Source organism: Doryrhamphus excisus, linkage group LG23 (genome assembly GCF_037039965.1).
Source record: "Doryrhamphus excisus strain RoL-2023G ecotype Guam linkage group LG23, RoL_Dexc_Guam_v1.1, whole genome shotgun sequence".
In the NCBI taxonomy this organism is placed as follows: domain Eukaryota; kingdom Metazoa; phylum Chordata; class Actinopteri; order Syngnathiformes; family Syngnathidae; genus Doryrhamphus; species Doryrhamphus excisus.
This window is the reverse complement of record NC_136379.1, coordinates 3,212,653-3,238,329: the sequence shown is the minus strand read 5'-3', so window position 1 is coordinate 3,238,329 and position 25,677 is coordinate 3,212,653. Positions and strand designations below refer to the sequence as shown.

The following is a 25,677-nucleotide window of genomic DNA, read 5'->3' as shown; positions in this document are numbered from 1 at the left end:
AGTCAAGTCGTGACAAGTCATGAGGGAAAAGACCATAGCAATGAATAACAATGGAATGGAAGAGTGAAATGAGAAATGAGCAGGGAAGACATATTCAACATTCATTCTTATTTCAAATCACCCTTCAATTCTAAAAGAGAATTGTCGAGATATTTTTGTCGTTATTTTTGAACTTGCCACAAATCTTGCAATTTGTGACAGGAAGATTGCTACAATGTGCCCCTCCATTTGACATACACCTCTCCACTCAGACACCAAGAGAATGCCAGCAACGCCCAATACTCCAGCTTTACAAAGTGGGCTATTTTTCCTGCATTATTAACTGCCGTTTTTTTGTTGTGCTTTTCATTCTCTATCACAGGTCAAAATCCCTGCTGGTAAAACATCTCGACACCCGGTGATAAAAAGTGCGTTTTGTCATGACTGACCTTTTACATGGTTTTCATGTCAAAATGCAAATGCAACCTTGCACAGAGCAGCTGCTCCTGCACACAAACAAGCACAAAGCATGCCTGTCCATTCGGTACAACCACCATTCATATGACAGCCACACAACTCATAACTCATATCTATTTGCCCTCTTTGCTTTATAAGCTCAGGCTAGAACATTTAACAATACATTTTATGCCCCCTCTAATGAGCCAGCTTGTGCTGAGAAAATTACGCAAGTGATGACATTAGGGACTAGAGTTCATAACCAGAACAAAAATATGTAATATTCAGTAGGGTAAACCCAACATAGATTTATTTCAAATGACCCACTTCCTTTAATTATAGGAGGGTGAAATTGTGCATGTATAATAACACATATCTATACAGACAAACGTACAAGGTAAAATGGTTACTAAGTCTTGCTCATGCTTCGGCAAAGACATCCTACTTGATTTTGTCCATGTTTTTCAATTAATTTCTCAATTTTTACGCATGCTTGTCAGTCCCATAAAGATGTGTACTAAATTGTGTGCTGATTTGGCAAAATACCTAAAGTTACCATTGTGTGAGAAATTTCAAGTCAATCCATGTGGTCTATTTGTACATTATATGATCAATTTCTATTTATTTGCCTGCAGCAGAAGAGCTAGCTTACACAAACAAATAAGGTTGTGAAAATGCAGACACCCCTTGAGGTCAGTCACATTTGTGGTATGACCGCAATGCTTTGGAAGACATGCTGACATCCAACAAGTTTCACAAACAGAGAAATGGACTGTGACTTATGACAATTTGTTGCTGAGTTCGTGCCCAAGCAAAGTTGTTGTGTTTTGACGATGGCCATGTTTTTCAAGTAATCTTGCTCGCATTTCACACACATGTAGTTGCCAGTTTATTAAAAGTGTTTACCAAATTTGGTGGTGATTTGACAAAACACCCTAAAGGTACAGCGGTTGTTTTGTACAGTCTATTGAGCTGGGTGAAAAATAAGAGCAGCTTACGCCAATGGTTCTCAATCATTTTCTGTCATGCCACGATTTGAAATACTATTGAGAAACTGATCATATCTACTATTCATCAGTACTGGTTTCAGTTTGAACTCCAAACTGAAACCAGCCAAACGCAACAAACTGGAAAGCATATTCAAGAGTCAAATTGCATGACCAGTACAACAAATCCATACATGCCTGCAGGTCTGCATTAATATCAAAACTCGTCCCTGCCTCTCACGCACCCCATGGCAGTTCCCTGTGAGCCCCCAGGGGGACCCGCCCCCCCACTTAAGAAACACCGACACATACATACAAACACATACAGCACATACAGTCTTCGGCATTTGCAGGTCTGAGCTTGCGAGTGTTTATGCCAAATTAAGTGTCATCATGAAGTCGTGTAAATGCAGAAAGTTAGTTAGTTGGGTAGAAAGGTGTTGAAATGCAACAAAAGTTGGAAAAAAACATGTATGAGCAGATTGTTTTAATTCACACATGTAATACTGTACTCTCCAAACGCACATCGTATGTCCCACGTGCACGGACGTAATAACCAGAAGCTCGACATAGTACACGTTTATGGATGGGTAGCAATAACGCTACTTTTATGGGCACCGACTGAATTCCATCTGTACTACTGGGCACCAACTCATGTGTAATCAAAAATGTAAAAATGTACCATGTTGCAGTACCCAATCGCCTTTTGCAAGTAAATATTGCAACTTATTACAACCCCAAATTTGGCCATGGACATCCGCCACACGTCACAAACATGAAGTCACCACTATAAGCTTTTACGCGAAAGACATAATTTCTCAGATTCTTTGGATTTGAGTCCTTAAGAGTCCTTTTCTAAATAATGATAAGCTTTTGTTACAAACATGAATTTGTGGAATTTAATATATTTATGAAATTACCTTTTCAAAGCAGTTAAAAAAATTATGTAACCAAAGTATTGCTTAAATTACTTTATTACATAGTGTGGCTAACAATATTATTGTTTTTTTGTACAGACAGACACAGCCGTCTAGGCACAGTGAGGGGCAACTACCACTGTATCTACTGAGCAAATGTCCAACCTCCAAAGTGAAATTAACTTAATCTTGATACACTGCAGACATGTCCGCATGGGGGTGTTGCGTTGTCTTGTTCATGCACGTGGTGAGAGTAGCATTACCGCACCGAGCAAGTTGGAGTACGGACCTTTGTTACGAACGTGACAGCCCAATCTCATGGCGGGAGCAGATATTATCTGATCTTCAAATACAGTGGATCAGCTGGCAATCCCAATCCTAAAGATGAGTTTCTGACATGACAATGTTTACTCATAAGACAAGCAGTGCACACAAGTGTACGACAAATAAATGCATTTCCTTTAGCGCGCTGGTGCTCAAAGATATGAAACATAAAACCACTTGCATAATGTTAATGCTTATCCCAAATGACCATTGCCAGACATTTCGTATGGTGGGGAAAGCCTGCCAGACATCACCCCCCCCACCACCACTCAGTTTTGGGGAATTTACATATTCCTCATAAATCGCCTACTTCGTGAGCTACAACGCTGTGTTAAGATAAATGATGTAGGAGGATACATGTTAGATGTTAGATGTGTTCTTTGCTCTCAACCCAATCTCAATCTCGAGCAAACCGTGAACAGGGATGCAGCTTCACAGATGAAGGCAAACGTTGCATTTCGCAACTCAGAGGCTACCATGCGACGTTGGTCACTGACTATGACACGAAGAGCAATGGCTGTGTCAGAACTTAGGACATTTGCAGGTTTAGAAGTTGGGGAGAATGCTACTGCCCAGTGCCGTCCCTCTCGAATCAAGAAGGATGAACAGATGGCTGCACTCAGTGCTAAACTGGAGGAATTTTGTAATCCTTTTTCTGATGATGTACCGGAGTCCCTTGTTAATTTAGCAAGTGGTCAAGCAGCTTCCAAGGCTACAGAAGCGTATCTGTTGAACACACTGAAAAGAGGAACACAGGGGAGAAAGAAATTCCAAGGTGAATGGGACACTGATTCCAGTCGATTCCTGAAACCCGTTAAGCGAATAAACATACAGAACTTCGCAACCAAAAATGTCAAGAAGAAGGCTAGATTGCCAGCCTCACAGGCGGAGAAAACAAATGCCGAGAGCATGCGCGACATATTCATTCTAATGGTTGTGGTCATTGCAGAGAAGACTGGATTCGATCTAAAGAAAGTTCTAGCATTCCCAATCACCACCCATCCTTTGGCACTTGCACACAGTGATGGCGCACACATCAAAACTCAGAAGTTTTGGAATTAAATTAAAGACAGGGAGGAATTAAAGACAGAGCCAGTAACGAAAACTGAGCTTCCGCTTAGCTACACTCAGGTCTATGATGGCGGACTTCTCCTACATTCTGTTCTCTCCCAGATTAACATGGGGGCATCTTACGCATCCATCTCCAAATCACTGCTGTCTGTTGTTTGTTCTGGCAGGGGAAATGAGGTGCACGTTTGTCTTGACAAATATGTTGGAACTCCTTAAAGGACAGTGAGAGGAAGTTGATAGGGGCAATAGATCAGGCATACAGCATCACAGGTCCTGATCAGACCATTAGACAAAATGGCAAGATGCTACTTACCAATGGGATTTTCAAGAATGCGCTAGCTAAGCTCCTTTTGACTGAGTGGCAGAAAAACCACTACTGGAACTTTTTTAGGGGAAAGACTGTGGTTGTCTCATTCGGTGGTGAATGCTACCAGTACATTCCTAGTGATAAGCTTGAGAACATCTCTGTGACCTGCCCAGCAAACCTTCAGGCTGACCATGAAGAGGCAGACTGTCACAGTTCTTCTCCTGCCTCCAGCTTGCTAGTTCCTGCCTTCTCCTGGTTTGTTTTTCCATGTTTTCCAGATGTCCGGGAGCGGGCTGGAGGCGGGAGGACTGTGCACACCTGAAGCCCATCCTATCAACTGCCCATTTAAGGCCGCCGCTTGCAGCGGGATTTGCTGGTTCCTCATTGTAGTTTCCTGCTAACCTACTGGCGCATCAGTCTACCCAGCTCTTCCAAGCCGTCCAGCCAGTCTCCTGCTGTCCTATATGATAATCTCTGTTAGCGGGTTGTCCAAGGTTGGGCCCCAGATGCAGAGGAAGGCCAACAGGAGTTTCAGTTTAAGTCTTTTAATAGGCAAAGTCCAAGACAAAACGGCCCAGAGGGCAAAACAAGGTGGTGGCGAGGAAAGGCACGGTGACAAACAAAAAAATCTCGCCACAGGGCACAGCTAACAGAGATTATCATATAGGACAGCAGGAGACTGGCTGGACGGCTTGGGAGAGCTGGGTAGACTGATGCGCCAGTAGGTTAGCAGGAAACTACAACGAGGAACCAGCAAATCCCGCTGCAAGCAGCAGCCTTAAATGGGCAGTTGATAGGATGGGCTTCAGGTGTGCCCAGTCCTCCCGCCTCCAGCCCGCTCCCGGACATCTGGAAAACATGGAAAAACAAACCAGGAGAAGGCAGGAACTAGCAAGCTGGAGGCAGGAGAAGAACTGTGACACAGACACCCTCATTGGATTCCATATCACCAACATAAATTCTGGTAGCATCCTCCTACAAGCATCAGATACGGATGTCCTGGTTATACTCATTGGTGCCCTAGGACAGCAACGCCCAGAAGTTCGATCCATGACCAAAATCATCATGGACTGTGGACAGGGGAACAATAGACGTTACATCAATGTAACCAACATCACCAATGTCCTTGAAGAATGCCAAGCGGGACTTGCGAGAGCACTCCCTGGATTCCATGCATTCACTGGGTGTGACTTCACATCTGCCTTTTTCAGGCGAGTTGACAATATATGTAATTTGGACAACTGCAGCGGCATCTTACGGTATAACTAAACTAATGCCATAATATTTAATTACAGTTCGGATACATTCAGACATACTAAATACAGCTAACCTGTGCTTACATCCATCTCTGCTTGTTATTTTTTCAGGAAAGGCAAAGTCAAGCCCTTTGACATTCTGATGAAAGACAAGTCAGGACGATTTATCAAACTCTTCATCACCATGGGGGACCCAAATGCGACAGTCGATATGGATGTGGCATCGGCATTCGTTTGCCGCATATATGCCCAAAGCAAGATCACTGATGTTGATGAAGCACGGTACAGCAAGTTGGTACAGATTACTGGCAAAGTAAATAAGGTATGAAGATGGAATGGATAATGGGGGAAAATGAGTTTTGAACATTAAAATCATTGAATAAAATTTGTGTTTTGACCTATGTACTATACAGAGGTTAACAAATCTTTAAGGTATTTAACTTATTTTGTCGCATTTCAGGATGACCCATTGGCAAATGTCAAACGAGTTGACTGTGCTTTGTTGCCACCTTGTCAACGTACTCTTCAGATGAAGGTTAAGAGGTCGCAATATGTCACAATATTGTGGATCCAAGCAACAACCGCACATCCTGGGAATGGATTATCACCAACAGACCATGGCTGGGCTGAAAGCAACAGCCTTCTCATACCTATATGGTTCCAAGGATCCGCAACACTAGATGCTTTCTTTGATGAAGAATGCGCCGACAGTGACAGCGATGAAACTATCATCGTTGGAGAGGAGGCTGATCCTGACGTCGCCGAGGGTGAAGAACCGATTGATTCAGATGAGGCATGGAGTGAAGATTCTGATTTGGAGGACGATGAAGGCTTCGAATAATTATAATCAATGTAGAAATTCACAAGCTCATGACTGTAACAGTATTATTAACCCCATTGATCTTGACATGGTTAATATTTTGTAAGGTGGAATGGCTAGCCTAGCTGATCTGGGTCATCCAAGGGCAAGACCATTTACATTGCATTACATTGCATCTGGCAGGGGTACCCCACCATATGAAATGTCTGGCAATGGTTATTTGAGATGGAAATCATCATAGATAACATTCTGCAAGTGGTTTTATTTTGTTAGCCCACAAGCTAATCTAGGTCAGCTCTGAGGGTGTAGCCCTTTCAAAGTGTCTGGCGCGGCCATCCCACCACAAAAATTGTCTGGCATTAGTGATTTTTGAAAGAGTTTGCAGTACTGAACAATTTAGCATCGGTTTCAATTTGTTAGTCACAAAGCTGATCTAGCTCAAACTTTTCTTGTCCTATTTTGGTATCTGCCGGGGGTCGGCCACCACCAGAAATGTCTGTCTTTGCTTATTTATCACACAATACAACATGCTGATTGAATTTCAATATGTTTCATTTTGTTAGAAGGTGGAGCTAATCTGGCTCCAATTTTCAGTGCCTTTTTACGGCCCTCATGACCACACCCACCAGAGCAAGATCGGCAGATGTCCATTTCTCTAGACAGTGACCCTTGTACTAAATGCTGTGCACATGGGAATTAGCTTTCCAGCTACCCTGACCCCTCTGGGCTCCAGCTCTAAATCTATTTGAGACCAAGTTATTCTAGGCTAAATGCACCTTGAGAAGCAAAACAAGCCTACCTTCTTCCAACTGTTTGCTTTTAAGGCCACAGTTCAATAAATAAAATAATTGAGGTTCTGAGTCATTTATGCAGCAGGGCTTATGTTTTGGCATAAAAATTTCAGATGTTTAAGCAAAACAAAACAGTTTCACTCCAACAGGAAGACCCTAGAGAATGTCAAGCTGCTCCATCTGCAAGCTAAATACATCTGGCTACCCCTGCAAGCGGCGTGTGTGTGAGACATCGGCCATGTCTGGTCACGCTATTCTGTCGAGCATCATTAACCCACCCATCACTCAGGCCGATTGTGTACACTTCCCATGCCATCCCACCCCAGAGGAGTTGCTCAGGTGTTGTGACAGCACTCTCAATCACAGGTGTCCACACCGTCTGCTCATGTGACCCCCACCTTAAGTGAGCCTACAACCCAGAGTTCAAATCAGCTCAGCTGGGCAATGATGCTCAACCATGCGAGTCCACGAAAAAGTCATATTCAGAATACAGTAGCTGTTAGTATTAATTCATCAGTGATTGGTTATTAGGAATATGGAAGCGGGTGTTTTTGGAGGTTCTAAGCAAAACACTTACAAAACATACAAAAAGCAAAAGAGCAAAAAAGGACCGCTGTGGAGAGGAAAAACACTAGAAGTGAGAGGTGAAGCAGTGGAATTCATACCATGGCAAGACTCCACCCAAACAACCAGCACAGCGCACTCTCCTGAAGAGGCCAATTCATTAGAAACCAGTGACTGAAAACAGCACAAAACAGGAAGTGCCAGCAAAATAAGAATATAAAACAGGAAATAAAGAAAACCTAGGGCTAGGTAATATGGCGGGTGGAGCGACTATTGGCGGAGGGTGACCGGGCGTGAAGGATAAACTCCAGACCCTGGGGACGGCATGCCGAGTGGCATTGTCGGGACTCCCTCGGGGAACAACATGCCAGCACAGGTGATGCGAGGACCTCTATGGGACAGCAAGTCCAGTGGTGTTATTGGGACCCCTCCAGGAGCAAGCCAGGGCGGCATGCATGGCGGAGCCAGCAGAACCCTCTGGGGTACAGCCCGGATGGCAGCCACACCGAAACTGGCGGCACCCTCCTGGTCGCTTGGCCATGGAAGGGATGGAGTTGGGCAGCTGCAGGTTGGGTGCTACTACCGCATGTGGAAAGGAGAGCCCCTTGGGTGGCTATGTAGCCTGTACAGGAACTAGAGGCCACTTGTCCTTGGCCTCGTGTAGAGTATCGGCAGGAAGCAACTGGGCCTGATGTAGAGCCTACATCTGATCTAGAGCCTGTGCGTCCTGGCTTGCCAAAGAGCAGCGGTGCATGGGAACATAGTGGGGATGGGGACGAGCTTGCCATCCAGGGCCACCATCAACAGGAACATAAGGAGGACCAACACAAAATAATTTAACAAGTCATGACAAGCATGACAATAACATTCGAGATTTTGACACTACAGCCTGAGAATGATCAGAATAGTGGTAAGTCGAGGTTAAAGTCATCCATTTATGAAAAACTTGTTTTGCCCCATTGAGAGGAAAAACAAGTTAACACGAGCCGAGATGTAATTTTGCCAGCGGTAGGTGTACAAAAATCATCGATTTTGTCGCATTTAGGGCAAAACATCCACATTTCTACATCAAGGTGGTAGAGAATACAGTCATAAATTAGTTTAATTTTAAAAAATGTCACAATCCCAAACTTCCAGTTGAAAGTTGCACATACAACATACATACAGTACATGGAGATATAATTGTAGATTTAATACAATAAAGTGGTAAGTTTGCCACATTGAAGGGAAAAAATTGCAGCAGTTTAGATTAAAGTTGTAAATTTATGAGCATAAAGTCATCATTTTGCTACATTTTCTGACAGTAATTGTAGATTTGAATTGTAAATTCCTGATAACAAAGTCTTAATTTTGTTGAAAAACCCGATTCTAGATGAAAAACCGGAGGTTCCCCAGAGGTTCCCCACATAGCAGAAGATGAATGCATGAATAAACCTGCATACTTCTGTATGTTTTGAGTAGGTGGACTCACTAAACTACAGAACTTTCACATTGTCTTCTTATTCCCAATAAAAGTCATTTGAGGTACTTAATTTGTGGTTTAACATGAAGCTATTTAGTGTCCAGCATTTCCTCCCTTTTCGTCACTTTGCTTGTTTTGTTTACACAAATCCATTGAAATATTCTAAAGAGAATTGTTCGAATACCATTTTCTCTTGGAATAAAAGGTCCATTGTGGGGGGACAAAACATGCTTTCACTAAGGGAAATTTGTCCCATCCCTATGAGAAACTACCTGCAATGAAAGGCTGGCAAAAAGCCCTATGGGCGTCCGCCGCCCAAGCGAGCGCGTAGGACACCCATGCTCACGCCTGTCAACTTCAGGACTCTCCTGGGTGCTGGATAGCAGGGGGATTTTATTAACTTGTTTGTTCAATTTCACAGAGCCACATTAACTCTCACAATAACAACACAAGGGGCAAAGAATGCAGGAGGGCAGGATGTGTGTGCGCTCCCACTCTGCCCACTCAGATGTGTGCTGTCATCATTCAAGCAGGAATTGTCTACCTTCCATTACTGCAATGTCCTCCTGCGCACATCAAACCTCCAGCGGGCCATTTCAGGGGCTCGAGTGGCCCGTCATCCTCTTTCCAGACGGTCCACATCACAGCTGAGTGTGACCCAAGTCATTACCTCACAGGGATGATGGAGGCACACATAATGCTATAGTGGCTCTTTTAAGTGGATTGACTGGACTGAGGGGAGGCCGTGAGGTGTTCTTATAGTGCAAAGGCAACGAGAAACTAGATTTTCACTTGAGATGCAGGTGCTGAGCTTTGGGGGATGTTTTTTCTTGCCTGGAAATGAAAAAATCCAGTGTTTTGTCACACTGATGTTGGTAAATCAGTCAAGCTTTAAAAGAAAACTGCACTTTTGGGGCAATTTGCACACCATCCACAATCGTTTTGTGAAACATGAACAGATATTTCTTTGATTTTTCTTTGCGCTCTAGCGAGAGAAAACAAGTTAGTGTGAGTTAGCTAACGGACGTCATGGGAGGTACCTATTTTGGCACTAAAGCCCAAACAACAAAAACTAACGGCAACAGTGTTCCATTTACATAAGTGACTTGTGTATGAACCAAGATACCAAGATATTGTTATTGTAGCAGCTAACACAAAAAAACGTATTTATAAAGCGTCTCAGTGTGAATCACAGACGGAACGGACAGACGAGTGGAAACGAAGCTCTCAATTTTGCTAAGAAGACTCAACAAGATGAGTGTTTGCTGTCAGAATTTTTTACCTGAGGACTGGAGCACAAGTCTTGTGCTGGAAGACACGGCCATCCCAATGAGAGTGTTCTATGTTTCGATGCTGCTGCCGACAGAAGTAGCGTCAGCTCCTGGGCTAAATCAATGCGCCGAGGAGAGATGTTTTGCTAATGTTTTAAGCCATCAAAATACAGAAAGATACTTACATGTTATCAATATACTGAATGATCATAACATGTATATAAAACAATAAAACATTGTTTGAGATTTCTTTTAGATGATGTCGTAGTCGAAACAGGTTGGTCCCAATGACGTGTACTGTTAGCTAGCTCATATTAACTCATTTTCTCTCCTTAGAATGCACAGAAAAGGGAAAGAAATATGTGTTCATGTTTCACACATGGATTGTGGATAATGGGCAATTTTTTAAGTGCAGTTTTCCTCTAACATATATTTCATTTCAAATTTTTGTGACCTGACTTCAAATATTATTTGGACATCTAACAACAATGACAAAGAGCAAGGAAAATGTTTCAAAACAGACCATTAAAATATTTAAAGGTTTCATATTGTGCAAAAGTGATTTTTCCATGATGTTCTAATTGTAATATCGGTCAAGTGGAAGAGTCAGGAGAGGAAGCAGTCGGCAACAATTCATCGGTGTCCTAGCGGTTGTCTGTGTAGTATTACAGAGTGTGGATACTGAGAGAGGGCTTGCTAATAGCCATTTCCCACCACAATTGGTGGCTCTACCTGAGTTTTGTTAACAAAACAAAAAAAGGTCCTCCTAAGCACTTGGAGTGTGACCACAGCAGAGTACGCATGCCTGGAGGCAGCCTGCCGATGGAATAAACAATCTGGTTTCGCAGGAAGCCCTAAATCCTAAGAAATACAGCTTGAATAGGTGCAAATTCTGGAAGATCTCAAAAGCTTTCTTTGCTGGTTATTGTGTGTAGCTGCTCTATAGGAGTCCACAACTCAATACAAAGGGGGAAAAATGAGTATAATAGGTCCCTTTTAAAAGCACTTTTAAACTGTCTTTTGGCTTCCAATACACAAGCGTGTGGCGTCTGACACTTACGTTTTTAGCATTGGTGAAAAATAATACAATATGCAACTTTTAAAATTAATTAGTAACATGATTCTTACTCACTGGTCATTAGCTACAACTTGTCTCGTGACAAACCTAATAGCTAATGTAAATAGCTAAACTTTGCTAAATCGCTACCGTTAGCTCACAACAAACGCAAGTTGGCATGTGTGTGTGTTGCACAGTAGGGTTGTTTCCGTTGTCAAAGCAGGAAGAGGTTGGGATATAATGTTTACAGCACATTTGATTGCCGCTGCCCTCGTGGGGCTTATGAGAGCATCCGTTTGAACATGGAAAAAAAAGATTCCTCCAATTTTCCATCTTTCCTTGTGTTCGACCTTAGTGGTCTAACTACATAAGAACAAGTCAACAAAATATATGTTCTGAATGTTTCTCCAAATGTAAACAATAACTTGTGCCCTTTTCTTTACCTCCACTCATGACCTTCACCAGCAAATGTGAGGACTTGTGCAAATTGCAAAGTGCCTGCAACCAACACTACATAGAGTATAAGAAGGGATTAACTTATCTTTAATGAAGGGCACTTCAGCCGTGGTGTTATGACCAGTCGATACTAAACCACATGTGCCCCCACAGACACCCCACAAGTACTTTTATCGCTAAAAGGCTAAAGCCTAAAAACGTTTGACTGCTCATTGAAATAACAAACACTGACAGCACACAAACAAAAGCCACATGTGCTGTAAAGACACAGGAAGATCAATGATAATGTCATTCATGCAAATAAGACACACCACATACAGTACACATACACACTGACACAGTACTTTGATGCGCTTACACTCATGATTATGGTCTCCGTGAAAAGCAGGACGCTATCAGCCATGTGTGTCAGTGACACAATAATGATGGTAATGATCTTATTAGCGTTGACAATGATCGAACAAAGGCAGACGCATTAACCTACAAACCTATTACACCTGTTTCTTTTTGCTCATAGAAATATACCACAGCAAGGGGGGGGGGGCATTCATTTAACAACCACATTTTGTAGAATTTACACTTTAACATAAATGAAAGTGATTCCCTTCCTGGGAAGGGAAATGAGATGAGCTGCATGGATAACTAGAAGAGCAGATCTCCACCAAGGCCGAACGATCCTAAACACGCCTTGGCTGTAAAATTCAGTGAGCATCTGCCCAGTGGTTTTCAGTTAATAGCTGGAATTGACCTTTTGCACATTTGGATCTTAATGACGTTTAAAGTAGAGCTCCAGTCATCTTTAGGAGTAAACAAATGTGTCTTTCCCTTACACATTTTGCACACACAAACACATTTTACGACCCACTACTAGCATGGTAAACACAGAAGCAGAGCTTGGGGGAGGATAGAGAGTATATCTGGCCCGCTCCTCTGTGACATCACAATGGAACTGTGTTGCACCGCCCCCTGAAACTTTGGCATGGTTTAACACCAGAATCTAACATTCTAACTACATTTATAGGTCAGAAAGGAGAAAGCATCATAGGTCCCCTTTAAGACCAGAATACAACATTCTAACTACATTTATAGGTCAGAAAAGTTGAAAAAGCATCATAGGTCGCCTTTACGACCAGTTGAAAAATTGCTAGAATATGCATTTGGACCTTAATGAGGTTTTAAGTAGAGTAAAGGAGTGAAACAAAAAACATTTGTAACTTGTAATTTAAAAAAAAAAACAAAATCAGCTCAAAATTAAATTTTTCTGACAGGCCTTCACACGGTCATGCCCTCCTGATGGCTTGAACGTGGTCGGATCGTCAAGCTGCATAAGCAAGGCCTCTAGCGGCGTTGAATGCAGTAAGACATTCAATTGTACATTTTTGGAAAAATCCTCAGCATTATGGAACAAAAAAGCCAAGTGGTAGACCCCCCAAAAATGACACCTGGACTGAGCCAGAGGATCCAATTGGCTGTCCGTCAAGACACACGGCGGTGGCCCATATTAAGGCCCTTACTGGTGCCAACTGCAGTGCAATAAGGGTTTTAAAAACCAAAAAACAATTCAAAGACCTCGTCTGCTTCTACGCCACAAGACCGCCCCCGTTTAAGCTTTGCCAGGGAGCATCAAACATGTAGACATTGAAAGGTGGATAAAAGTACACAGGGGCTGCTTATGAACGGATTGAATGAGATAATATCATCAAGTGTATACATTACCATGCAAATATATGACTAAATATTCCTTCACAGACTTACTGTAACATCACATCTGTCCCAAATGGTATTTACCAAGTACAGTAAAGTTCAACAAGACATGATTTGCTTTGTCGTAGCTTTCTCATGAGGGACGACTCTCCCGATGCTCGGGATGCTCGATGTTTTACTTCTTACAGTATTTCTATGTCCTCTCCCTGCACACAATGATGGCACTTGTGCATAAGTTAGAATCACATCTCCTCGCCATGGCCCGTGGTGACATCCCGGAGACATCCACGACTTTATTTATGCATAAACCATGTCCACATCTATCTAAGTGTTGTGCACTTTAACATAAATCACTCTCTTTCACTCCACTGCGTCACATTACACGTGTATGCAAAGCGGGGCTATATGCAAAATGGCGTTCATTTGCTCTGTGGTCTATGCATAATGCATCCTGGAAAACATTCTTCATATCAAATAAAGCTGACTTGGACATACAGTATAGAGAGACGCTTTATTTTTCATCATACTACAGAGAGAAGCTGGAGACTAAGCTCGCTTTTATTGTTGTTCTATAGTTAGATAATCCACTTCCAGTCATTCTGGGAGTTTGCATAGCTTTTTCTTTGGCTTGTGGGGCTTTTTCTGCAACTTTTATTCCACAAAGATGGGTTTAAAAACGGCATCATGCAAGAAGTCAGCATATTGAATGAGCCCTCAGTTCAACATACAAAAGATTCATTCTGAGTGTCTTTGGCTTTTTATTTGGCTTACAGGGCTTTTTTGATACATAGAAACCAGAAGGTGGACCATCACAAATGACATCATACAAAATATCAGCATCTTGCCTGAGGCCTCAGTTCAGCAGGCATCAAACAGGATTTATTCTGAGCATACATTTGGCAACATAACAATGAGACGCCAAAGCATAGACTTCTGCATTGTGGATGACATCACAAAACATGTCGGCATGATGGACGAGGGCACAACATTCATTCTGAACATATTTTGCTTTGACTTTGGCATTTTGGTGCCGAACGGCCACCACCATGTATGGTACCAAACAAGACACAAAACTTCAGAATATTGAGAAAATCTTCAGTGCCTCAGCATACCACATGGAAGGCCGACCATCAGGGAATTTATTCTATAACATGTTTATGTTTTTGTCAACATTCAAAAATCTAAATTGTAAATAGATAGTCTCTTCAAAAAGACGTCAGCATATGTCATAAGACTTTGGTTTGGAGCGCCAACATATTCATTCTTTGTGAGCCTTTCACCTTTTCTTAGACTTCTTAACAACACTCAAAAAAAAAAAATCAGGAGCGCTGTCATGAACAACAATAGTAACGGTTGTCAGCCAGTGTGTGTGAGTGTATGTTGGTAAACCTCCCTCCCTGAACCTTAAAGGGGACCAACTATGCTCATTTTTCGGCCCTTTGTATCGAGTTGTGGACCCCACACGATAACAAGCATAAAAAGCGTTCTCGTTCTTCCAGAATCTGCACCTATTCCAACTGTATTTCTTTCTGTGCTTCCTGCAAAAACTGTCCGTTTTAATGTATTCCACCCCAGGCATGCCCACTCTTGCTGCGGTTGGTCACACTCCCGAGTGCTTAAAAGGACTTGTTGTGCCACGAGCTGCGAACCCAACTTTATAGGAGTTGATAAACGGTATATGAGTTGATAATAAACAGCGATGTCTCTTTTTAAAATGTCTGCTTTTAACATACAGCCATATGAGTCTGATCCTGAATCTGATCGGGAAGTAGAGACCGGACAGTCCGATGTTTCTCAAGAAAACTACTTCAAGACGTCTCTCAATGGTAAATAGCGTTTTAGCGTCAGGTTTTCTACAACATCGCCATAGTATAATTTGTTTTGCAGGACTACCAGTGTTTTAAAAAACCCAGGTAGAGACACTGCCATACAGCCATGCCCATATAAGGAAGTCCGCTCCTCTATGACATCACAAAGGATCAGTTTTACCACGCCTTCTGAAACTGAGTGTTTGGAGCCATCTTCTTCTTCAGCTTCTTTCAGGGCTCACTTCCAAATGCGCAAACCCCATTATCGGAAACTTTGGTATTGTTTTAACACAAGAGTACAACTTTCTAACTACATTTATCGATCTGAAAAGTGGAAAAAGCATAATAGGTCCCTTTAAGAGCCGTCCTGGACTTTGAGTCTTTTAACTTCAGTGGAGAAACTTTTGTCGAAATGGACAAAATGTGTGAGTTTAGGTGTTCCACGGTGCGAGGTAGATTATGCTGCATATACAGGAGGTAACAGCAGTGCTTCAACTGGATCATTTGTCAGAGGTGAAAGTGTGTACTCAAGCCAACTGTCTTCATGATAGCACAAAGCATGCCTTTAATCCAAAGCCCTGCTCTCCTCATCATGCCGTGCTGGAATAAAAATATCAGAAGCCTAATTAAATGGGAGAACAGGTATTTCTGCAGGCGTCATAGGTCATTGTGTGTGCGTGTGTGTGCGTGTCTGTTGGGGGGTAATATTTTTAGTCTGAGAAGAAATGTAATTTGGATGTGGTAAGGCGAAATGTTCCGAGGGCAAGTGGAGCAAGCATCTGTCTCCAATGAAGGAAATGTCAGGTCCTGTTAATCTTATCTGAATGCTTGCCTGCTGACATGGATTTAATTTTACACAAGCGCAGGGATGCTAACGTGCGTGAGTGCACACACACACACACACACACACACACAGCATTTACATATACATGCAGCTCCCTGCTTCACCCACCGACACACGCCACCGTCTTCCTCGATCACGCCAATGACCCACGCCTTGCAACCAGACCCCTATAAATTCTTGTTCCCACAAATTACAACATTGAGATGCAGCAAATAAAGCAGCAGCATCACCGCCCACACTCACACGGTCATGGAGATGAGCAACTATCTATTTACTATTCAATAAAAACACACACAAGACAAACAAATGAAAGGATTACATGAGGACTACCCACAGCATTCCCCTTCATCCTCAAGGGTAACAGACCACCAGCTACGCAGGGGAAAGGATGCATGCTAAGCGAAATAAGAAGGGAGTGAGAAGCCGGCGGGGGAGCGCCACAGCTTGGAATCAGACCAGACGCCCGCAAATGCACAACTTCGTAGGACAACACGAGCTGATGAGGAGGGAGGCGGTAGTTTTAAATAAATGAGAAGATGGGAGTAGAAGAGTTGTGATGTTGTAGAAAGGCTCCCACAAGCAGCTATAGTGTGTGACACCATGATACACTCGGGGAAGTTCTGGGTGGAGATGAGCTGATTAGAGCAAACATCAGTCCAAGGTTCATCCTTACCCATTGGAATACTGAAAGGGCTCCTGTTATGTAAAAATGACTTTTTCATGATGTTCTAACAGTAACATGTGACCCTACAGCTGGCGTATGAGCACCAAACAAGATTAATATCATCATAACTCATATCCAATATATCACATCTCACTTGTTTGAGCCACCTTTGCGAGAAGAACAGTTGCTTTTGAGGTTTTTCATGAAATCAGGAAGGAAAAACCTCCTTCTTTGTGGAAATGATGCCACCTCCGACCGACAAACCCTAGGCAGATGAGCTTGCCCGTGTTTACACCCACGACCTTAGGCTTCACTAGGCAAAGTCTAATCATTTCTTGTTCTCACTCTGATACTTAAGATAAGATGAAACCTATGAGTTGGAATGACAAACAGCAACAATGGAGGAGAACTTGAAAATGATGATTTGAATCAAAGTAGCGACTGTATAATACTGAAACATCCAAAGGTACAGTACAGATACTTTCCTGTACTCATTCCTTGAGGATAATAATTCTACCTGCCAGTAGAACAGTCAAGTAAAGGGACTAAAAACATGTGGAACTGAGTCAGTCCCATGCAGTGAAATAAAGCCACTTATGCACGGCGTTGCTTACATTTGCTGTGAAATCACCATCATTTCAAAAGACAATGGTCAAGACATGCTCTCTGAATCGCAGTTTTTCTATGAAACCAAACTAAATCATACGGTTTACCTCACAGATTATACCACTGAAAGGCATGAAGCAAAGGTTACATGGTGAAATAGAGAATGATATAAATGCTTTGCAGTGGATAAAACATGGTGATGGCTGCCTTTGACTTCGCATGTGGGATATTAGCTCATTTGTGTCACATAAGGTCAGAGTCGTGCAGTGATGCAGACATTACAACACAAAAAGAAAGCTGGAGAACACAACCAGTCAGTCACCAAAGATAATGCGGCAGCAGCAGTCCAGATAAGAAAAATCTCCTAAAATAAGAGTAAAGCCTCTCCTCCAATGTCTGGAAGCCAGATAGCGTTTTAGCAGGATCTCTTATGTGCAGCAGCTGAGGCGAGGTAATGTTCCCTCGCTGCAACACCAGCCGGATGACTGAGTGAGCGCTGCTAATTTCTTTGCCAACTCCGAGCTGGCAGCAGCAGCAGGCGTCTACATCCCGCTCAATCAATGTGAGCTCACTGCGGCTCAACGCACCTCCTGTTGTCACCTTTCACGACCTTCCCTAAGCGTCTTCCTCACCCCTCCGTTCCCTCCTTTCCCAATTTCTGAGCCAGAAATCAAGAAAAGGAGGCAGGCGGGACAGCAAGTGGGTGATACAAGCCGTGGGTGGACAATGATTGAAGAGGTTCCACAAGGTCAAAAAGAGCTCGATGAGCTTTGAGTGAAGCTGACATGTTTGTTTGGACCACTGATGAAAAAGCTAAATACAACACAGTGGAGCTTTTGGGGACGTCCAACAAAAAGGATGGCATACCTTATGTGTACTATAGACGCAGACAGGACAAAAGTGGCATTGGGGAGTTAAAATTCCCTCCAGATGTGACTCATGCCTTAGATGATGTTTCTATACATCACTGACTTGATTTCATTTACTGGCTAAATGCCTTTTGCTTTCATACATTTTCACCCTGATGCTCCCAATGCTAATGCTATTCCTCTGGGAAGCATCTCTAGCCCCATCTGAATAGAATCAGCATCTCACAATAAATGACTGTGACGTCTCAATAACCATAATCGAGCAATAATCAATAAAAGGTACATATTATAAATAATTGCTGTGCACAATTTTTAATCATTACTCTTAATGCTCTGATCACGCTGCTTTGGATACCAATCTTATATGAGTGAGATCTGACAGTACTACATTTATTTGGGGGATTTTGGCCAGTGGCGCCGTCAGACAATTCCAAGGGCCCCTGGCAAATAGGTAAATATTTAAAAAATTCACTTTAAGGTGGATTGTCTTTTTTTGTGTAAAACAGTTTTTGCAGTATTTGACACAAACCTGACACCAATTTGTTGATGGCTTGGTGAAGCCTGTGTCAGGCTGTCAAACTCAACCTATGAGGTTTTACAGACGAGTTTTGATTCTCGCACCAATACATGACAAAGTATGTCTGTTGTCTGCTCAATATGGGTGTTGGCAACCTTACATGACACAGCACACGTGTGTGTCGCCACACACTTTTTTGTGGTCAGATTTGAACGACATATGTCAATCATGCGTTTTTTGTTTTTTTTACGGAAATCGGCCAATATTGATCGCTTGCCGAGCTATTGGAGCATCCCTAAATTACATAACTTTTGACATAACATGATATTTAAAAAATCTAATATTTTAATTTGAAGTGATCATATTAGCTTCAGTTTCGTTCTACAAAAACTAAGTTTCTGCATTTTTACCACCTGTACTAGACATGTAAAACTAACTTAAGTGAATTAGACGTCCTTGTTTGAATTAACTTCATGCTTTTAATGACAATGAATGGGCACTCCTCAGGGAAGCTTCCTCAGCCCCATTCAATTTGAATCAACAACTTACATTTCATGATTAAATCTATTAAAATACATTTTATGGGGATTTACAGCACTAAATGTCCCGTTATTAAGTGACATAGAAAATGAATGAATGACCTTAGGGAAGAAATCTATCCATCCATTTTCTGTCCCACTTATCCTCACTAGGATGAGTACAATTTTTATGAGTCACACACACAAGATTCATTTATACCGCCTTTCCTCACGAGGGTCGCGGGGGGTGCTGGAGCCAATCCCAGCTATCTTTGGGCGAGAGGCGGGGTACACCCTGGACTGGTGGCCAGCCAATCACAGGGCACATGTAGACAAACAACCATTCACACTCACATTCATACCTATGGACAATTTGGAGCGGCCAATTAACCTAGCATGTTTTTGGAATGTGGGAGGAAACTGGAGTACCCGGAAAAAACCCACGCATGCACGGGGAGAACATGCAAACTCTACACAGAGAAGGGATTCGAGCCCAGGTCTCCTAGCTGTGTGGCCTGCGCGCTAAGCACTCTCCCCCGTGCAGCCATTATAAAATCTAAATTTGATATCGCCGACGTACATAAATTTACAGCAAAAATGTCCTTGAACTAAAAAGCCTGTTTCAAAGGTTCCATTCAATCGCAGTCAAAAGCCAATACACATTCTTTCATTTGAGTTTTTTTCGCTCCCAAGGATGTATTTAGTGATACTTCTTTAAGTTTGCTTGCACAATAGGCACAAAAAGGTAATGAAGCAACTCTCCAATAGAAAAGAGCATGTTTGGTGCAGTTTTAAGAAGAAAAAACAGAAGGCGGCAGAAGTGCATTTTCTAAGAGCACGGTCTCCATCGTTGCATTGTAAAAGAGCTGTCCAGCAACCAGGAAGTAAAACGGCTTAGACAAGTGTTGCGGGTTATACTTGAAATGTATTTTCAGAAAAAGACCTTTTTCTTCCTTTTTTGTGAGAACTGATATTTTGCTGAAACTTATAGATGTTCTACTGCTGATTACCAAAGAATGGAAAAAAGGTAGAAACAAACTTGTTTTGTTGAAGAAAGATGAAAGTCAAATTTTTCTTTTGGTATATACCATGTCTATATAGCCACAATACACAATATTCTGTGTGCCTTGAAAAATCAGTCAAAAATAATCAAAAATGGCCGTACCGAGAGGGACTGAACGAGTTAATAATTAACTTTTATTCAAATGTGGCTAAATATTTGCTCAAATAAAGTTTAAAGTCAGGTCATTATTAAGTCTCAAAGATTAATCTCGCCATGGTACTTCTAAGATTTCCTCCACTTTTTCCTCAGTGAGACTGGAATACTGAGTTTGACACAGTTGAGTAGATGGCACCTGGAGCCAGAGTGAAGTTACACACAATGCGCTTAGGAAACACAACAGCTTTGATAAAAAAAATAACAAAAAACCCATGAGACTTCCTCCAAGCCTTCTGGCATCTCTGTTTGTTTGTGCATGCGTCTGAGTGCGTTGCATGCTCGGATGGAGAATATGCCTCCTTTACATGATAAATAGAATGCACACAAACATAAACGACTGACCCTGGAAATTAAACAAAAGGACACATCCTTATTTAATATCTACCCAGCGGTGAAGACGTGACTGACGTGGCTGCAGGATCGGCACCTCCCTGGAATGGAGCCAACACTTCTGTGGCGGCCCTGCGCGAGGGGGAGGAGGCGCGCGGGAGGCCTGGATGCGGGGTAATGGTGACGGCGGCAAAGGCAACAGAGGCTACTGGAGAAATCTCCTCTTACTCCCTGGGGAAACCTACGGACGAGAGAAGGGGGTCAGTGATGGTACACCAGAGGACTGACAAAGATGTGGTAAAAGGCACATTTAACAGCCGTGACATGCAGCTCTGTGTTTAGTCCAACCTTTGAACGGGGCGGCCATGCTAAAAGTCAGCCTTGTGTGCTATTATTTGTTGTCGGAAGAGAGCATGCTCTGACCTGGAACATGAAACAAGAAGGGGCAGCGGGCAATGGCGGGGGGCCGATGTTGAGGGGGAGAATGCCAATGAGAGTCCTCGCCACTTGCATAGCTTCCAGTCGGAAAAATTCCAATAAAAGGTTCCAGCACAACAGCTGGATCCTAAATTCCAGCTCTGTGAGAGTACGTTGGTACTCCCCGTCACGTTAAGGGTCGCACTGGACCAGTGGACAGCTCCACAGCTAGCGTTCTCATGTGGTGGACTCTGGTTCGAGCCCCGGACATGTGCACTGCTGACCAGACTAAGGTTAAGTTACACTCAGTTTTGATTGAGTGGTTATTTCCCCCAAAGTAGACCAGCTCAGTGTGGTTTAAACTGGTGCATCTTGTTTGGGATTAAAATTAAATATCTAAAATCAAGGCCAAAAATGCTTATTATTATAAATATGGTAAACATATCTCCCCATGTCAATGGTTGGCTATGATTCACAACAAACAGGCTACGATTCACTACGTTGTGCTGCCTTACATGAAGGATTAGATTTGAAAACTAAATATCTTGTAACTTGATAAATATTAGATATTTTTTTGCATTACACCAAAAGTGTCATGAGAAAACGTAGATACTTGCTGGACCAAAAGGCACTTTTCATCTTGTATTGCACTCTAATTGTACCCTATATCAATTACTGATCAGAGGTCTGTTGAAATACTTACAGTAGTCTTTTACAGATTTTATATAGACTGCAAAAAAAAGCTATGAGAATTGTGAACAATGTTGTTATAAGGATCGTACTAATGCACTGATCTTAAAAACCACAACTCTTCAACTTGAGGACGTGATTCAATTAAAAACATTGTTATATATATATATATACATATATACGTATATATAAAGCTAAAAATAACATCCAACGTCTGTTGGTTGATAGAAGTGAAAAATATAACTGGAGGGGAATACTACATCTCAAAGTACAGTATACACATACTACCCTAAAAAGTCAATGTACCATAGGAAGAGGTGTGAAATGATGGAATAACTTACAGCAAGACTTCAACTAGTCTACAACAATTTAAAAAACATAAAATTGGTGTTTTAGAAAGATACGCTAGTGCCATGTATTGACAACCAGTCTTGTTATTTTGGACTGGAGAGACAACTACTGCAGTAGCTGCTTACATTCCTTGCCATGACTAGTACTACCCAAGTTCATACAAGTCGAGTCAAATATGGAACATTGCAGGTAAAATTTTTACCCACAAGTTCACCGAGGTTGGGTTAGCTGGAGGAGGGCTTGCTGATCGAGGGATGCTAGCCACTCCCGGCCTGCCTGAACCCAGTCCTTTTAATGCAACACATTAAGCTGGGCTCACAAGTTTACATAGTTAGGGTGGCTGTGGCGGGGGCCGGCTGGGGCCGGCTGGGGCGGAAGCCAGCTGGGGCGACGGCCGGCTGGCTCTGTACCAGCGGCGTCGCCAGACAGACTTCACTGCGGCAGGTGCTCCAGTATTGATCTGCAGTGCCCCAGTAAAAATGTCATCAATTTTTGAAAAAATCACAGTTTTAAGTCTACGGAACATACTACTTGTATTGTAAGTATCGCAAGTATGGTAATTCATTGCTGCTGTATTCACTCCACATAAACAATGGCTCATGGCTAATTAATATGCTAATTTATTCACGTTTAGCGACTTCAGCTGATAATACTTGTGTGTCAACTCAAGTCAAGAGAGCGAGAGAAAGGGAGAGGCAGGCGATGAGAATCACTGCGTGAGGTATGTAATGTTAGCCGACAACAACTTGTTAAATATACTATTTTGATTTTGAGTTGACTCTAACTGGAACTCTTAGATGGATATCAGAAGGTTATTCGCTTGCAGCACGGACAAAGCAGCAAGGAATGAGAGAAGTAACTGAAGTCCTAGCTAGGCAGGCAACAGAAGTCTGTCTTAAGTTAATGCTAAGTTAGCTAACGTTATTCCTCGTATCAAGACAACTTCATTAATTTGCTGTACGAGCTGTCAGGGGAACTTCCAGTGAGTTTCATGGTTCATGGTCTGTTCATGGTCTGCTGGTTCTGCTCAGGAACCAGCATCTGAGCATCCTGAGCATCCTGAGCATCCTGAGCATCCTGAGCATCCTGAGCATCTTGAACTCTGCATCAATGATGATTTTGAGTAAGCTTGTGTTAGTTGACAGATGTAGCCTATGGATGGTGCAGTGGATCTATGGATGGTCTAAAACATTTTCCCCTAAGATCAAGTCGTGATCCACATTTTTAAACCATTCAAGTTTATTTCACAGAAAACGGCTCCGCACTTGGCTGAGAAGCACGATGGGGCAGGATAGGCTTCACCATCTTGCCATCATGTCAGTGGAGAGTGAGGAATTTCTAAGTTAAGCCACAGCCAAGTGATTGACCACTTATAAAAACAAGACATTTTTATTTATGTTCTTTGATGATAAATACGTGTTGAATTCTCTTGCGCACTTTGCGCTCTCTCATGAATTCTTTGTGCCCTAGGTGTGCCCCAGGTGTGCCCCAGGTGTGCCCCAGGTGTGCCCCAGTACCAGGTATCAGTATCAAGACAACCCTGCTCTGTACCCAGTCTTTTTAATGCACCACACTAAGCAGGGCTCACACATAAAAAATAAGTGGTTAAATATGTTGAGTATCATGCATATGCACATGTATGTGTATATGTACTATACTGTATATAATACTGTAGAGATGGTGAATACAAGGAAGTAACAGCATGCAAAAAACATAGAAATTATATTATTATGTGAGCTGCAAATAAATGTATAAACTGTGTCAACAACAAAGTAGTCATAGTGTAAGAAGAATATACAATTGTGACTTACAAAATATTATATATTATATAATGGCGGTTGTGTGGTTAGCGTGCAGACCTCACAGCTAGGAGACCCGGGTTCAATTCCACCGTCGGCCATCTCTGTGTGGAGTTTGCATGTTCTCCCCGTGCATGCGTGGGTTTTCTCCGGGTACTCCGGTTTCCTCCCACATTCCAAAAACATGCTAGGTTAATTGGCCACTCCAAATTGTCCATAGGTATGAATGTGAGTGTGAATGGTTGTTTGTCTATATGTGCCCTGTGATTGGCTGGCCACCAGTCCAGGGTGTACCCCGCCTCTCGGCCCAAGACAGCTAGGATAGGCTCCAGCACCCCCCGCAACCCTCGTGAGGAAAAGCGGTATAAATGAATCTTGTGTGTGTGACTCATAAAAATTGTATTTATTGTCGTTACTTATCTTTTATGTGTCTTCAAGTTACTTGAATGACGAAGGCAACAAGGAGCAGGCATATAGGTACAGTGCATCCGGAAAGTATTCACAGCGCTTCACTTTTTCTACATTTTGTCATGTTACAGCCTCATTCCAAACTGAATTAAATTAATCTCTTACCTCAAAATTCTACACAAAATACTCCATTATGACAATGTGAAAAAGTTTTTTTTTGACATGTTTTGAATTTATTAAAAATAGAAAACAAAAAAATCACATTTACATAAGTATTCACAGCCTTTGCCATGAAGCTCAAAATTAAGCTCAGGTGCATCTTTTCCACTGATCATCCTTGAGATCTTTCTACAGCTTAATTGGAGTCCACCTGCAGTAAATTCAGTTGATTGGACATGATTTGGAAATATAATAACTGTCTATATAAGGTCCCACAGTTGACTGTGCATGTCAGAGCACAAACACCAAGCATGAAGTCAAAAGAACTGTCTGTAGACCTGTGAGACAGGATTGTCTTGAGGCACAAATCTGGGGAAGGATACAGAAAAATTTCTGCTGCTTTGAAGGTCCCAATGAGCACAGTGGCCTCCATTATTCGTAAATGGAAGACGTTTGGAACCACCAGGACTCTTCCTAGAGCTGGCCGGCCTTCTAAACTGAGCGATCGGGGAAGAAGGGCCTTAGTCAGGGAGGTGACCAAGGCCCCGATGGTCACTCTGTCAGAGCTCCAGCGTTCCTCTGTGGAGAGAGGAGAGCCTTCCAGAAGGACAACCATCTCTGCAGCAATCCACCAATCAGGCCTGTATGGTAGAGTGGCCAGACGAGGCCACTGTGCTCATTGGGACCTTCAAAGCAGCAGAAATGTTTCTGTATCCTTCCCCAGATTTGTGCCTCAAGACAATCCTGTCTCGCAGGTCTACAGACAGTTCTTTTGACTTCATGCTTGGTGTTTGTGCTCTGACATGCACAGTCAACTGTGGGACCCTATATAGACAGTTATTATATTTCCAAATCATGTCCAATCAACTGAATTTACTGCAGGTGGACTCCAATTAAGCTGTAGAAAGATCTCAAGGATGATCAGTGGAAAAAAGATGCACCTGAGCTCATTTTTGAGCTTCATGGCAAAGGCTGTGAATACTTATGTAAATGTGTTTTTTTGTTTTCTATTTTTAATAAATTCAAAACATGTCAAAAAAAACTTTTTTCACATTGT

The 25,677-nt window shown here is 42.5% G+C and overlaps 1 protein-coding gene across 2 annotated transcripts in view; it reads right to left on the bottom strand.

Moving 5' to 3' along the window:
- The window catches only part of drp2 (dystrophin related protein 2), a 203,391-nt gene that overhangs the window by 117,270 nt on the left and 60,444 nt on the right, over positions 1 to 25,677 (bottom strand). For both annotated transcript variants that reach the window (XM_058076030.2, XM_078788607.1), the window contains exon 2: positions 20,852 to 21,037. The gene's annotated coding sequence lies outside the window, so the exon portion shown is untranslated. The remainder of the gene's footprint in view (positions 1 to 20,851; positions 21,038 to 25,677) is intronic.